The sequence below is a fragment of the Oncorhynchus keta genome, chromosome 21 (assembly GCF_023373465.1).
Source record: "Oncorhynchus keta strain PuntledgeMale-10-30-2019 chromosome 21, Oket_V2, whole genome shotgun sequence".
In the NCBI taxonomy this organism is placed as follows: domain Eukaryota; kingdom Metazoa; phylum Chordata; class Actinopteri; order Salmoniformes; family Salmonidae; genus Oncorhynchus; species Oncorhynchus keta.
In genome coordinates, this window is record NC_068441.1 from 814,996 (window position 1) to 831,334 (window position 16,339).

The window sequence follows — 16,339 nt, forward strand, 5'->3', positions numbered from 1 at the left end:
GAAAACTAGCAGTATTTAAATATTCTCGATGTGGATGAAGTTAACTTGGAGTACAGTGGCATATCCCATTCCTGCATCGAGGAAAGTTTTCTGACCCATATCTCCTGTCGGCTCCAGTGTCTTTAATGTAAACATGATTGCACTCCGAACTCTGTATTGGCATGCGGCACTTGGGGTGGACACCCACCTCAATCAATGAGAGAAGATTTGAAATGGACAAGATGGTGGCGAAAACATTGGAATACTTCATGGAGCAAAAGGTGTTGTCTTCCAAGTCGCTGTGCTATGCTTTACACAAACTACTTTGTAACGGCTGTATGGAAGTGTTGCTATATTTTGTTATGGTCTCAACATATGCACAGTGCCAAGCTGTGTGTGTGTGTGTGTGTGTGTGTGTGTTAGTCATTGCCCCTCTACTTGTATTTTTGGGAGAATAGTTGATTTCTGGATGCATTGTTGGCTACCCTACATATCATACAGTTTACTAGGAACTGTATTGTGGGGGGGATTGAAAGCTTTACTGGAAATATAGCCTGAGCCTACATGTTTTGGGAAGCACTATTCAAATACTCTTAGTTGTAAGGGGATCAAATACCCATCATATACTACTATACAGCCTAAACTAACGGTACTCCACAATCTGGTTTGAATATCACAGAATAGCATGGTCTATTAGATTAGTTAATGTAGCCAACTTCAGCCCCCCAACTCATCTTGCCTAATGAGCACATAAGAGATTGGATAGGAAAAGCATGTAGTGCAGATGAATGTATGCTGCTCACTCCCTGTGCAGCAGCAGCATATAGTAAATTGGTGTCAGAATGTTATGGGTGGGGCATGTGGTTTTTAGAGAGTAGCTTGTGTGGTTTTAGGGACAGGCTTGTCTTCAGTAGGTGAACCATTGATTCAACAGTCTGCTTCTAATGAAGCGGCAGTGTGGTGGGAGTTGCCTGCTGTGGCTGCCTGTCTCTGTCATCCACCTCAATTTGATATTGCACTGGTGGCTGTACCCTAACTATCATTTGGTACATAAACACACGTAAATATGCAGTTTCCCTTATTTGAGCCTGTTTAGTTTACATTTTTTTGTTGGAACATGAAAAGGCTCAAGAGACATTTGATTTTCTATCCTTAGTTTGTATCATGTGTTATCTAGCCACATTTAAAACGTTTATTTTAATTTATAGATGAACTGGTTTGACTAGATTAGACATACAATTGATAGGCCTATAGTTTTCTATCATAAATATAATTCTTTGAGATGGTGATTTGATAGCCCTGAGTAATTGTGATTCAAAGTGATGAGTCATCTCATTCTGTTCTACCCTATTCAAAAACACTTACATATTGTGTCTTGCCTATTCTCGCTCTGAATGGCACACATACACAATCCATGTCAAGGCTTAACAACTCTTCTTTAACCTGTCTCCTCCCCTTCATCTACACTGATTTGAAGTGGATTTAACAAGTGACATCAATAAGGGATCATAGCATTCACCTGGTCAGTCTGTCATGGAAAGAGCATGTTTCATCAGTTTGTCTACCTGAGATCTGCTTCTGTGTTTGCAGCAGGAGCGGCAGTGGAGATGGTGGCTTTTTCTAGAGAGACGTGAAGAGATATTTATAGATCTTTGCCTGAGCACAGATCTGGTGCTACTGCTGCTTCTCTCTTTCTCCTCCTCTCCCCCCTCTCTCTATTCATCCTCTCCCTCCCTCTCCTTCCTTCTCCTATCTACCCCCTCAATTTATCTGTGTATCTCTCCTTCTCACTGTCTTTCCCTCCACGCCTTGTTAGATGTATATAATCCTTCCACTGCTTGCTAAATGTAAATAATTGATCAGACCTGGAGGCTGGGATGGAATAGGTGACTGGTTGCAGGGCTCTGGGTCCAGGTTTACATTGGATGTGTGTGTGTTGGTTGCATGGCTGTGGGTCCAGACTGGACCTGCCATTACTGTCAGTTGCTCGACTTCCATCCAATTGAGGACAAATTTGAATGCGAATATTCTAAAATCTGTATGAAAACAATATGCACATTGTCCAACAAGATGTTTCCATCAATTGTACTGTTTGCGGATGAAAAGCTGTGCGTGATGATGTAGTGCACATGAAAATAACTTTTTTTTTGTGGTTAAATTCCCATGTATGGAATTTAAAAAATACAAGTTACTGGTTTATCCCAAAAAAAGGTTGCGTTATATAGCGACTGTTCCCACTCTGGTCTTGGCACGTGTGCTCTTGCCAACAGCTCACAGATACAGTGCAGGTATAGCCTACATGATGACATTGTTATGGACAAAGTAGCAAGATCATTTTTTTTGTCAAACTGCAGTCAAGAATCGATCATCATGTCACCAGATTAAGACCCTCTATATTTATTGGAAAGGAGCATCATCGCTGTGCACTTTCACCACCCTGTGAAGTATATCACTTATTTAATCTGTAATTTGTAGCCTAATAAACTGCATGCTTTCCCAAATCGTAGGGGGAGGACCCCACAACATATCACGTGACTCCAAGTTACTTTGGTATGATGGTTATTATATAAATATTTCACATAATCATTTCCCACCGCCAATTCTAGCAATTCTATTTTACAGGCAGAAAAAGATCCCACCTTGTCTAGCATATTTTATTTTGTTGACATTTGGTAAGTTTACAGACATTAGCTGTTTCAGTCAGGCCTGTCGTGACATTATTTTATTCAGTCAACATGTACTTTTATCGCAGAAAAAGGTTGGGGGGGGAAACTGGTTTGTGCTGCAAAGGAGAGGTTTGAGGCAGCAAACCACTCACTTGGAGAAGACATGAACCGGTATCGAGGGGGAGAGAAACTGGATCATCAGTCATCACTATTAGAGCTGATATTTCAGTCACAAGATGTCCAAACAAAAGCACGCAATAAATCCATTGTTGTGAGATTTATAAATTTGGGGCAGCAGGTAGCCTAGTGGTTAGAGCGTTGGACCAGTAACCGAAAGGTTGCAAGATCGAATCCTCGAGCTGACAAGGTACTGTTCCTAGGCCGTCATTGAAAATAAGAATTTGTTCTTAACTGACTTGCCTAGTTAAATAAAGGTTAAATTGAAGGCACATTGCAGTTATCACGAAACTACCACGAACAGGTCCCGATCATCATAAAGGGGAAAAGTAAATAAAGGGGAAAATGTAACATACCCAATGCAACAATGCTGTAGCGTTAGTATGAGATTTGCATCGTTCAAATTATATGCCATGAATATAAGGTGCTCGGCATGTCATCGTTGTTAAGTTGAAAAATGGCAATGAAAGGTATGTGACAGCAGCGAAACAGCCTGCTCTGCCCCCCAGTCAGTACAGTATCGAGTCTGCTGCTGCTCTCTGTGCTTTTAGCTGACCCTACTTTACGCAGCTATATATCTTCATATATTTATTTCCATACTGTATAGATATCTATATACTGTATCGATTTTATTTCTATGTACATTTTTCTTTCCTCCGCTCCTGACTGCATATGCTGCCATAGAAATTGAATGACTAGAACGTACATCCTCATTCAAGTCAGTGAGGGCATAATAGGTGGTCATAAACGGTTATGGCAGTTTTATTTTCATGACTGTCTTCATCCATAACCTTCGATTATATGGTAATTGTGCAAGCCCTAATGTTTATCAGTGCAGTGTCCAGCTAGCTAAAACTCCATCCCTGTGTTTGTCAGTGACGCTAGCTAGACGCAAGCAGGCTACAACAATTTAAATCAGCTGATGAAATTACTTGTGACCGATATAGCCTACTTGTACAGGAATAGAGATGTTTTTACAACTTTCTCACTGTCTATCAGAGTATGCGTCTGTCTGCCCCAGTGCCTGTGTATCATTGTGAGTGAGCCATGCACAATTTAGGTCACAGGAGACAATGGTCCCAAATAGATTTTTAATTTTGGAATATTGATAAGTGGCAGTTGATGTCAAGTGCGTGTTGTCTTTGCTAATTTAGGTTAAAACACTTAACAGACTAGATTGATCACTATTGAACACAAGGGCAAGTGGCAACTCGATAAAGGGGTTATGGGCCATGTGTTTGGTTTGAGATTCAGCCTGTGACTACATTTGATAGAACGTCATAGCCCCCTAGCGTTCCTACGGAACTGGACTATCATACGCAATAGGACCAAAATCTGCACGTGGAGTTGTAATGTTTTGATTTTGTTTGAATTAAGCAACAATATTGTATTTAACTAGCCTAACATTTGCCATATTTTTGTCATGATGCATGAGAGCGTGTGCGCATGCATTCATACATAACGGTGTCTGCATGTGAGAGAGGTGCATGCAGTTCATACTAGAGGTCGACCGATTAATCGGAATGGCTGATTAATTAGGGCCGATTTCAAGTTTTCATAACAATCGGTAATCGGTATTATTGGACACATTTGCCTTTTTTAAATTGTATTATTATTTATATATATATATATATATATATTTTGCACCTTTTATTTAACAAGGCAAGTCAGTTAAGAACAGCTCTAACCACCTGCCTTACATTGCACTCCACGAGGAGCCTGCGTAGCAGGCTTGACTACCTGTTACGCGAGGGCAGCAAGAAGCCAAGGTAAGTTGCTAGCTAGCATTAAACTTATCTTATAAAAAAAATCAAACATAATCACTAGTTAACTACACATGGTTGATGATATTACTATGTTATCTAGCGTGTCCTGCGTTGCATATAATTGATGCGGAGCCTGTTCATTTCTCATTGAATCACAGCCTACTTCGACAAACGGGTGATGATTTAATTCGACAAACGGGTGATGATTTAATTCGACAAACGGGTGATGATTTAACAAGCGCGTTTGTGAAAAGAAATCACTGTCGTTGCACCAACCATAAACATAAATGCCTTTCTTTAAAATCAATACACAAGTATATATTTTTTAACCTGCATATTTAGTTAATATTGCCTGCCAACATGAATTTCTTATAACTAGGGAAATTGTCACTTCTCTTGCGTTCCTTCCGTGCAAGCAGTCAGGGTATATGCAGCAGTTTGGGCCGCCTGGCTCATTGCGAACTGTGTGAAGTCCATTTATTCCTAACAAAGACCATAATTATTTTGCCAGAATTGTACATAATTATGACATAACATTAAATGTCATACAATGTAACAACAATATTTCGACTTAGGGATGCCATCTGTTAGATAGAATATGGAACGGTTCCATATTTCACTGAAAGAATAAACGTTTTATTTTCGAAAGGATAGTTTCCGGATTTGACCATATTAATGACCTAAGGCTCGTATTTCTGTGTGTTATGTTATAATTAAGTCTATGATTTGATAGAAGCATTCTGACTGGGCAGCGGCAGGCTCGTAAGCATTCATTCAAACAGCACTTTTGTGCGTTTGCCAGCAGCTCTTCGCAATGCTTGAAGCATTGCGCTGTTTGACTTCAAGCGTATCAACTCCTGAGATTAGGCTGGTGTAACCTATGTGAAATTGCTATCTAGTTAGCGGGGTGTGCGCTAATAGCATTTCAAACGTCACTCGCTCTGAGACTTGGAGTAGTTGTTCCCCTTGCTCTGTGGAGCAATGGGTAACGATGCTTCGAGGGTGGCTGTTGTCGATGTGTTCCTGGTTCGAGCCCAGGTAGGGGCAAGGAGAGGGACGGAAGCTATACTGTTACACTGGCAATACTAAAGTGCCTATAAGAACATCCAATAGTCAAAGGTATATGAATTACAAATGGTATAGAGAGAAATAGTCCTATAATTCCTATAATGACTACAACCTAAAACTTCTTACCTGGGAATATTGAAGACTCATGTTAAAATGAACCACCAGCTCTCATATGTTCATAAGCTTTCATAGCTTTCTTACATGGCACATATTGCACTTTTACTTTGTTCTCCAACACTTTGTTTTTGCATTATTTAAACCAAATTGAACATGTTTCATTATTTATTTGAGGATACATTTATTTAATGTATTATATTAAGTTAAAATAAGTGTTTGTTCAGTATTGTTGTAATTGCCATTATTACAAATAAATAAATACATAAAAAAAAATCGGCATTGGCTTTTTTGGTCCTCCAATAATTGGTATCGGTGTTGAAAAATCATAATCGGTCAACCTCTAGTTCATACCTGTGTGTGTGTGTGTGTGTGTGTGTGCGAGAAAGTGTGTTAGGCCTGGGTGGTATCCAGATTATCTTCAAACCGACCTTGTGCCATACCGGCCATACCAGCATATTCGGTAATACCGGCACTGAACACAAGGGGTGCTTAAAAAAAATAAACACTGAGCTTTTGCTCCAAAAGCTAACAAATGCATATAAAATGCAATAGAGCATGCTAACTAAATGCTAATAAGTGCATTGCAAATAATTTATATAGTGTCGGACCAAAAGTATTTGCAGGACAGATATCCCAGCTCATATTTATACAAGTAACAAAAAAAATGATTTGCTGTTACCAAGCAATGCTTGATTTTGGAAGAAGCCCACCACTAAATAGCATGTTATCAGCATGTTAAATGTGCAACTGGATGGGAAAAAATTCGGCTCTGACGCTCGTCGAATGTGGCAGGGCCTGCAAGCCATTACAGATTACAAAGGGAAGCACAGCCAAGAGCTGCCCAGTGACATGCCTACCAGATAAGCTAAACTACTTCTATGCTTGCTTCGAGGCATGTAACACTGAAACATGCATGGGAGCATCAGCTGGAAGACCGTGTGATCATTCTCTCCTCAGCCGATATAAGTAAGACCTTTAGACAGGTTAACATTCACAAGGCCGCAGGGCCAGACGGATTACCAGGACGTGAACTCCGAGCATGCGCTGACCAACTGGCAAGTGTCTTCACTGACATTTTCAACCTCTCCCTGTCTGAGTCTGGAATACCAACATGTTTTAAGCAGACCACCATAGTGCCTGTGCCCAAGAACACTAAGGTAACCTGCCTAAATGACTACCGACCCGTAGCACTCACGTCTGTAGCCATGAAGTGCTTTGAAAGGCTGGTCATGGCTAACATCAACACCATTATCCCAGAAACCCTAGACCCACTACAATTTGCATACCGACCAACAGATCCACAGATGATGCAATCTCTATTGCACTCCACACTGCCCTTTCCCACCTGGACAAAAGGAACACCTATGTGAGAATGTTATTCATTTACTACAGCTTAGCATTCAACACCATAGTGCCCTCAAAGCTTATCACTTTGTATGATATGTATGATTTTCTCTTTCCTTTTGAGCCCACGGCAAGAAGGCACCAGAGCCTACCGTTATAATGGGTTCTCTCTAGATAACACAGTCACACAGTACATGGAAAGCATGAGGTGTGGCTAACATTTGCAAGCTTGAGCTAGCATACACACTCCGTAGCACAGAGTAGATCCTCCATATGACATTGAGAAATAGTGCATTGTAGGTAGTTTAGAAGATATCTGGAAATAAGTGAATAAATATGTAATAACGCAAAAACATAACTGTTTGTTCTACACTAACTTTTGTCTGAAAATTAAATATACATTTTACTCTACTACGTTACCCAGTCCAGTCAGCAGATGGCGGTGTGGGAATTTAAGGCAATGCTGTTGGTGTGGTGTAAAATCTAGTGGACGGAACGCTTCTTTCAGCAGCAGCAACAGTTTGTCCGCCACCTCAGGAGCTTTCTAGCCAAAATAGCCAAGCCAATAAAGCTCTTTAGACGCTTTAGTGTATATTAGCCACGGTGTTTTAACCTCTTCACCTCATAGAACCCCTCATCCCGGATCCGGGATCGTGACTACTGCTCAAGCTCATTACCATAACGCAACGTTAACGATTTCTGAAAATCGCAAATGAAATGAAATAAATATGCCTGTTCTCAAGCTTAGCCTTTTCTTAACAACACTGTCATCTCAGATTTTCAAAATATGCTTTTGAACCATAGAAAATCAATAATTTGTGTAAGTGTTGATAGCTAGCTTAGCATTTAGCGTAGCATTTAGCACGCAACATATTCACAAAAACCAGCAAAGCAATCAAATAAAATAATTTACCTTTGAAGAACTTCAGATGTTTCAATGAGGAGACTCTCAGTTACATAGCAGGTGTCCACTTTTTCCTGAAAGATTCTTTGTGTAGGACAAATCGCTCCGTTTTGTACATCACATTTGGCTACCGAAACGAACCGAAAATTCAGTCACCTACACGTCAAACTTTTTTCCGAATTAACTCCATAATATCGACCGAAACAATGGCAAACGTTTGAATCAATCAAGGTGTCTTGTCAAATATCTCTTCATTGATATGCCGTTCGTGGAAGCATGGTTTTTCTCAGAATCCCATGGAAAAATACCAGCAGCTGAGTTTTGCGCACCAATTTCCACAAAAAATTGTAGACCTCTAAAAGTCTGGTTCATCCTTGGGAGCAATTTCCAAATGCCTGAAGGTACCACGTTCATCTGTACTAACAATAGTACGCAAGTATAAACACCATGGGACCACGCAGCCGTTATACCGCTCAGGAGCGCAAAAGACCTTGTGAAGATGCTGGAGGAAACAGGTACAAAAGTATATGTATCCACAGTAAAACGAGTCCTATATTGACATAACCTGAAAGGCTGCTCAGCAAGGAAGAAGCCACTGCTCCAAAACTGCCATAAAGAAGGCAGACTACAGTTTGCACCTGCACATAGGGACAAAGATCATACTTTTTGGAAAAATGTCCCCTGGTCTGATGAAACACAAATATAACTGTTTGGCCATAATGACCATCGTTATGTTTGGAGGAAAAAGGGGGAGGCTTGCAAGCTGAAGAACACCATCCCAACTGTGAAGCACAGGGGTGGCAGCATCATGTTTTGTGGGTGCTTTGCTGCAGGAGGGACTGGTGCACTTAAACTAGATGCGATCATGAGGTAGGGGAATTATGTGGATATATTGAAACAACATCCCGAAACATCAGTCAGGAAGTTAAAGCTTGGTCGCAAATGGGTCTTTCAAATGGACAATGACCCCAAACATACTTCCAAAGTTGTGGCAAAAGGGCTTAAGGACAACAAAGTCAAGGTATTGGAGTGGCCATCACAAAGCCTGACCTCAATCCCATAGAAAATTTGTGGGCACACCTGAAAAAGCGTGTGCTTGCAAGGAGGCCTACAAACCTGACTCAGGTACACCAGCTCTGTCAGGAGGAATGTGCCAAAATTCACCCAACTTATTGTGGGAAGCTTGTGGAAGGCTTTTATTAGTGTATTGTCGTAGACTTTGAGTGTCCCTGTGTAGAATTTCTATCTTAAATTAATCATTGTTTATTAACAACAAGCTGGAGAGGTCACAGTCAAACTTAAATGCATAAAGTACCAGTCTGAAGTGAGCTCCCCCGGGGCAGTCCTGTTCTCTTTTATTTACTGCTTACACACACAAGTTATATTTGCGTGATTCATCGTTCTTAATTCATCATTATTGTTTGGCTCATGCATGTTACCGACCAATACCTCACGAGGATTCTCCTCTCCAAGCTGAGACCTTGAAACTGAGATATACCTTTCCATTCTCAAAACAAAGATCTGGGCTTAATACCAAATTTGAAACATACTGATAGTGAGTATTCCTCCCAGGCACGTTCAATCAGTCACTTGCATGAACACAGAAATTGGCTATTAGAAAAGTACAAACATAACATTTTCCATCGCATTATTTTCATATCTGTTTTAGCACTTTATGTATATATTTTTCCACATAAGTATTTGGACAAATCCACTTACTGTATCAAAGTAGTCAAGAGTTTAGTATTTGGTCGCATATTCCTAGCACGCAATGACTACATCAAGCTTGTTCGATGCCTTTGCAGTTACTTTTGGTTGTTTCAGATTGTTTTGCCCAATAGGAACAGAATAATTAATGTGTTGTCATTTGGAGTCACTTTTTATTGTAAATAAGAATGGGATCTTTTTCCACACTACATCCATGTGGATGCTACCATGATTATGGAGTATCATTAAAACCTCTTGAAAATAGCAATCCCGGATCCGGGATCGTAATCATAGCCTCAAAAGAATTAGCATAACGCAGCGGACATAAATACCCCTAAACTTTTCCTATTCATGAAAATCGCAAATAAAATAAATATATTCAAACACAAGCTTAGCCTTTTGTTAACAACACTGTCATCTCAGATTTTCAAAAAATATGCGTTACAGCCAACGCTAGACAAGCATCTGTGTAAGTTTTATCATGGCATAATGCTATGCTAGGCTCTGCTGGCAGCAGGCAACATTTTAACGAAAATAAGAAAAGCAACCAAATGAAATCATTTACCTTTGAAGAACTTCGGATGCTTTCACTCAGGAGACTCCCATTTAGATAGCAAAATGTTCCTTTTTTCCAAAAATATTATTTTTGTAGGTGAAATAGCTCTCGTTTGTTCATCATGCTTGGCTGAGAAATCGACCGGAAAATGCTACCACTACAACGCCAAACTTTTTTCAAAATTAACACGGCAAACGTTGTTTAGGATCCATCCTCAAGGTGTTTTTAACATATATATTCGATAATATATCCGTCGAGGCAATTGGTTTCTCATAAGAAGCGATTGGAAAAATGGCTACCTCAGTATTTTACGGAGATTTTCTGCGGGAGACACCATGTGACCACTTGCTTTATATGGGACTTTTGGCTATTCTTCAATGGAAATGCGTAAAAAGACGTCACAATGCTGTAGACACCTTGGGGAATACGTGGAAAACGTAAGCTCATTCGTAGCTCATTCACAGCCATATAAGGAATCATTGGCATGAGGCGGTTTAAAAAAATGCGGCACTTCCTGGTTGGATTTCTATCTGGGTTTCGCCTGTAACATCAGTTCTGTTGCACTCGCAGACAATATCTTTGCAGTTTTGGAAACGTCAGTGTTTTCTCTCCAATGTTGTCAATTATATTCATAGTCGAGCATCTTTGTGACAAAATATCTTGTTTAAAACGGGAACGTTTTTCATCCAAAAATTTGAATAGCGCCCCCCTAATGCTTAACTGGTTTTAATGAATTGTGAATAATGATGAGTGAGAAAGTTAGAGGAACAAATTCCCTCTCCCCTTTGCCAACAACAAGGTGTATGATCTTTGTTCCTCTTTCTCACCGAAGCACAACCAAAACAAACTGTAAATGCAGCCCAAAAATGTGTAGACACGCTTGATGTCAGGGGTCACGTTAATGCAGCATTCTGCATTTTTCACACAGAAAAGGAACGAAAATATCTTGCTGCTTTTTGTAAATGCAGATCTAAAATGCTTCTTATTTGTAAACTCTGTCCATGCTCAAAGGATTTTGCTCCAGATCATGTATGTAAAAGTGCAACTGAAGCATGAAATTAGGCCTGTCTTTGCTCACATCATTGGATCACCAGACAGCGCTCTGAATAATGTGTAGGCTACTTTTCTCTGGTACTTTCCTCCATTGTAGTTTTTCTCTGGTAGCAAGTTACATTTACATACATTTAAGTCATTTAGCAGACGCTCTTATCCAGAGCGACTTACAAATTGGTGCATTCACCTTATGACATCCAGTGGAACAGCCACTTTACAATAGTGCATCTAAATCTTTTAAGGGGGGGGTGAGAAGGATTACTTTATCCTATCCTAGGTATTCCTTAAAGAGGTGGGGTTTCAGGTGTCTCCGGAAGGTGGTGATTGACTCCGCTGTCCTGGCGTCGTGAGGGAGTGTGTTCCACCATTGGGGAGCCAGAGCAGCGAACAGTTTTGACTGGGCTGAGCGGGAACTGTACTTCCTCAGTGGTAGGGAGGCGAGCAGGCCAGAGGTGGATGAACGCAGTGCCCTTGTTTGGGTGTAGGGCCTGATCAGAGCCTGGAGGTACTGAGGTGCCGTTCCCCTCACAGCTCCGTAGGCAAGCACCATGGTCTTGTAGCGGATGCGAGCTTCAACTGGAAGCCAGTGGAGAGAGCGGAGGAGCGGGGTGACGTGAGAGAACTTGGGAAGGTTGAACACCAGACGGGCTGCGGCGTTCTGGATGAGTTGTAGGGGTTTAATGGCACAGGCAGGGAGCCCAGCCAACAGCGAGTTGCAGTAATCCAGACGGGAGATGACAAGTGCCTGGATTAGGACCTGCGCCGCTTCCTGTGTGAGGCAGGGTCGTACTCTGCGGATGTTGTAGAGCATGAACCTACAGGAACGGGCCACCGCCTTGATGTTAGTTGAGAACGACAGGGTGTTGTCCAGGATCACGCCAAGGTTCTTAGCGCTCTGGGAGGAGGACACAATGGAGTTGTCAACCGTGATGGCGAGATCATGGAACGGGCAGTCCTTCCCCGGGAGGAAGAGCAGCTCCGTCTTGCCGAGGTTCAGCTTGAGGTGGTGATCCGTCATCCACACTGATATGTCTGCCAGACATGCAGTGATGCGATTCACCACCTGGTCATCAGAAGGAGGAAAGGAGAAGATTAATTGTGTGTCGTCTGCATAGCAATGATAGGAGAGACCATGTGAGGTTATGACAGAGCCAAGTGACTTGGTGTATAGCGAGAATAGGAGAGGGCCTAGAACAGAGCCCTGGGGGACACCAGTGGTGAGAGCGCGTGGTGAGGAGACAGATTCTCGCCACGCCACCTGGTAGGAGCGACCTGTCAGGTAGGACGCAACCAAGCGTGGGCCGCGCCGGAGATGCCCAACTCGGAGAGGGTGGAGAGGAGGATCTGATGGTTCACAGTATCGAAGGCAGCCGATAGGTCTAGAAGGATGAGAGCAGAGGAGAGAGAGTTAGCTTTAGCGGTGCGGAGCGCCTCCGTGATACAGAGAAGAGCAGTCTCAGTTGAATGACTAGTCTTGAAACCTGACTGATTTGGATCAAGAAGGTCATTCTGAGAGAGATAGCGGGAGAGCTGGCCAAGGACGGCACGTTCAAGAGTTTTGGAGAGAAAAGAAAGAATGGATACTGGTCTGTAGTTGTTGACATCTGAGGGATAGAGTGTAGGTTTTGTTGAAAAGTTAAAGTTAAATTGCAAAATGGTTAATGTAGCTGGCTACATTCTTTCAATGATCAACATTAGAAATATGATGGGGCCATGCATCGTTTTTGCAAAAAACGACCTTGCTTTTTCGTTAGCTAGTTTACTTGTGACTGCTAGCCATATAGGCGGAGATGCAAAGGAAAAAGCCATATCTCAGACTGGCCAATAAATATAAATGACTAAGATGGGCAAAAGAACACACACACTGGACAGAGGAACTTTGCCTAGAAAGCCAGCATCCCAGATTTGCCTCTCCACTGTTGAGATTGGTGTTTTGCTGGTACTATTTAATGAAGCTGCCAGTTGAGGACTTGAGGTGTCTGTTTCTCAAACTAGACTTGTCCTCTCTACTTGTCCTCTTGCTCAGTTGTGCACTGGGGCCTCCCACTCTTTCTATTCTGTTTAGAGCGAGTTTGTGCTGTTCTGTGAAGGGAGTAGTACACAGCGTTCTGCGAGATCTTCAGTTTTTTGGCACTTTCTCGCATGGAATAGCCTTCATTTCTCAGAACAACAGTAGACTGATGAGTTTCAGAAGAAAGGTCTTTCTTTCTGGCCATTTTGAGCCTGTAATCGAACCCACAAATGCTGATGGCCCAGATACTCAACTAGTCTGAAGAAGGCCAGATTTATTGCTTCTTTAATCAGAACAACAGTTTGCAGCTGTGCTAACATAATTGCAGAAGGGTTTTTGAAATGATCAACTAGCCTTTTATAATGATAAACTTGTTATAATGATAAACTTGGATTAGCTAACACAACTGGAACACAGGGGACGGAGAACAATCTCAGAAGTACCTCAGAAAATCACTAAATTGGATCTCTTATTGTTTTCACTCCACAGGAGTGATGGTTGTTGGTAATGGGCCTCTGTACGCCTACTATGTAGTATTTTTCCATAAAATAATCTGCCATTTCCAGCTATAATAGTCATTTACAACAATGTCTACACTGTATTTCTGATCAATTTGATGTTAATGGACAAAACATTTTTTTTTTTTCAAAAACGAGGACATTTCTAAGTGAACACAAACGTTTTGAACGGTAGGTTATATGGTTTAAAATGCGGTGCAATTTCGCCAGCTATTTCTGATAATTGCAAATGTCATCTGTAAGATGGTCCCTGCATTCAGTATAATGTTAAGTGGACATTCCTTCTCTTTCTCTTCATATTGGGTATTTATCCAGCTCCTATGAACAGTTTGGATGTGTGTAAAACCCTCCGGTTTGTTGCCTTGTCTTTATTATTATGCGCCCACGGGGAGCAAATATGTTGCTTATAACTGTATTTAGACACAGCCTATTTAAAAAAAGTTGTTTTTATTAGAATTATACTGTCTTTTTAGGTCTTATCAATAGCCTGGTGGATTGAATCTTGCTTATTGACCAAGTTGGCAAGTTCATGTCCAGACAGCAATTTGCAATTGATAATTTGCAATTAGGCCAGTGTGAATGCTGTAGCCTGTGTTTTTAACCATTATTTTTCCATATTGGAGCAATGCAATTAGAACAATGTGGACTGCAAACATGTGCAAAATATTAAGCAAATGCGGGACATTTAATGAACTAGGTTATTACGAACTAACAGATTTGAGAACGAAATGGGATGAAAGACCATAAATACGCAACTTGGAGCAACTACATATTTAGCCATGGAGCATGTTCTGATTTGCCAGTAAGGGGGCACGCCTCGACACACCCGCCTCTTGTTTATAATCTCAACCCAGCCCTTTCGCGCCGCTACTGGTCCTGTAATTCCAGTGAAACATTTAATTTCAAATCCAAAATACTGGAGTGTAGAGCAAAATGTACAACTGTTATCTTCACTGTCAAAAAATGTGTATGTTCTATGATTTTTTTAGTGCACACTTAATTCAGTGCATCGGTCTGATTTATTTCTCAAGGTAAACTGAAATTCCAATTTTCTGAATTGACCCCAATCCTGCTGCTCTTCTGACCCTTTTCAAGTCCAATCCAGCCTCTCTTTCTGATGCTGCTGAACTTTTGACTGCCTTTACACATTCTGTGCTGCAGTCAGGGCTTGTTGCAGGCAGGGAGAACTAGGGAAGATGATTCAAATCCATTCATCCTGTCTAGGGAATGATCTTTTCCCCCTGCTAATGAGCTCTTTCTTGCAATCTTTTCTTTCTTTTTTTCTTTCTTTATGCCCATCCATACCCCTGCAGTGCATTTCTCCTACCAACACCAGTTTGTTTTTCATCCAAACCCAAGGGCACTGAATGAGACTAGTGTAGTAGAGAATCTAGCACTGTTGGTTGTAATTGAGGACTTGATGGCTAGAGATGGTCACACGGCTTGCTTTTGTGGATCTAGGTTATATGTGGCTTCCTATACAGCAAGGAGGGATGCAATGCAAACCTTGAGTGGGTGAATGGAGGAATGAACATTTCATTGTCCGTTTCTCGTCATTGAAGTGTGTCTTGCCGTCGTGCTGCTCCCCCAGTGACGTAGTCCTTTAAACAGCTGGGTTTCCTCACTAGCCCTGGGCTGCCTGTCAGCACAATTATATTGTTACTGAGAGAGAAAGGGAGAGGGAGTGCGAGGAAGGGAGGGTTGGTGAAGGAGTAGAGTAAGGCAGAGCAGTGTGCACATGATATAGTGAGAGGAGAGTGCTTGCTCGCTCTCTCGCTCACAGTCTCTGTGCTTGTACACTTCATTCAGAAAAAGGGGCAGTCAAAAGAGGGGTCCTTCCTTCCTCGTTTACAAAACCCTCGACATAGCTCCGACCATGTACAGCTAGCTAGAACAGACGGCGAGGACAGACAAGACCGTGAGTGCTCCCAGACCATAAAATAAGCTTTAGGCTAGATGCCCGTGGGGGACGGATGGATTCTCCTCGGATACAGTCAGTTTTTATTGAGACTAAAGTGATGTCAGCGATCTGCTAGCATAGCGATATGTTGTAGCCTGTCGTTCCACCCGATCATTCATCCTGCAAAACCTCTGCATGGGAGCTGCAAATCTCTAAACACAGTAAGCAAGCGATGTGTGTTTGCGTGTGCGCCACTGTGTTTTGTATTATTCACATTTACCAGTTACGCCGGATGTGTCAAAGTTAAACTTCAAACTATTATTCGGTGGATTGCCTTAGCTTATCGCCTCTTATCGGTCTCTGTTCGTATCCTGTCTTTTGTAACGTTGCTAAAGTATGATTTAGCTTCCTGCCTGGCTCTACGGTAGCTGACATCTATCTGGAGCTTAGAATAGCTTCTATAAAGTACAGTTTTATAGGGCTGGGAATTGCCAGGTACCTCACAATACGATATTATCACGATACTTACGTACCGGTTATGTATTTTTGATTCTGTGACTTCATTGTGATTTG

At 41.6% G+C, this 16,339-nt stretch overlaps 1 protein-coding gene across 9 annotated transcripts in view; it reads left to right on the top strand.

Moving 5' to 3' along the window:
* LOC118399907 (R3H domain-containing protein 2) overlaps window positions 1–16,339 on the top strand; it is a 70,714-nt gene that overhangs the window by 1,270 nt on the left and 53,105 nt on the right. The window contains exon 1 of one of the 9 annotated variants that reach the window (XM_052473190.1): window positions 15,755–15,987. The exons of the other annotated variants lie outside the window; for them this stretch is intronic. The gene's annotated coding sequence lies outside the window, so the exon portion shown is untranslated. Of the gene's footprint in view, window positions 1–15,754; window positions 15,988–16,339 lie in introns of those variants that run through there. 9 annotated transcript variants of the gene reach the window in all.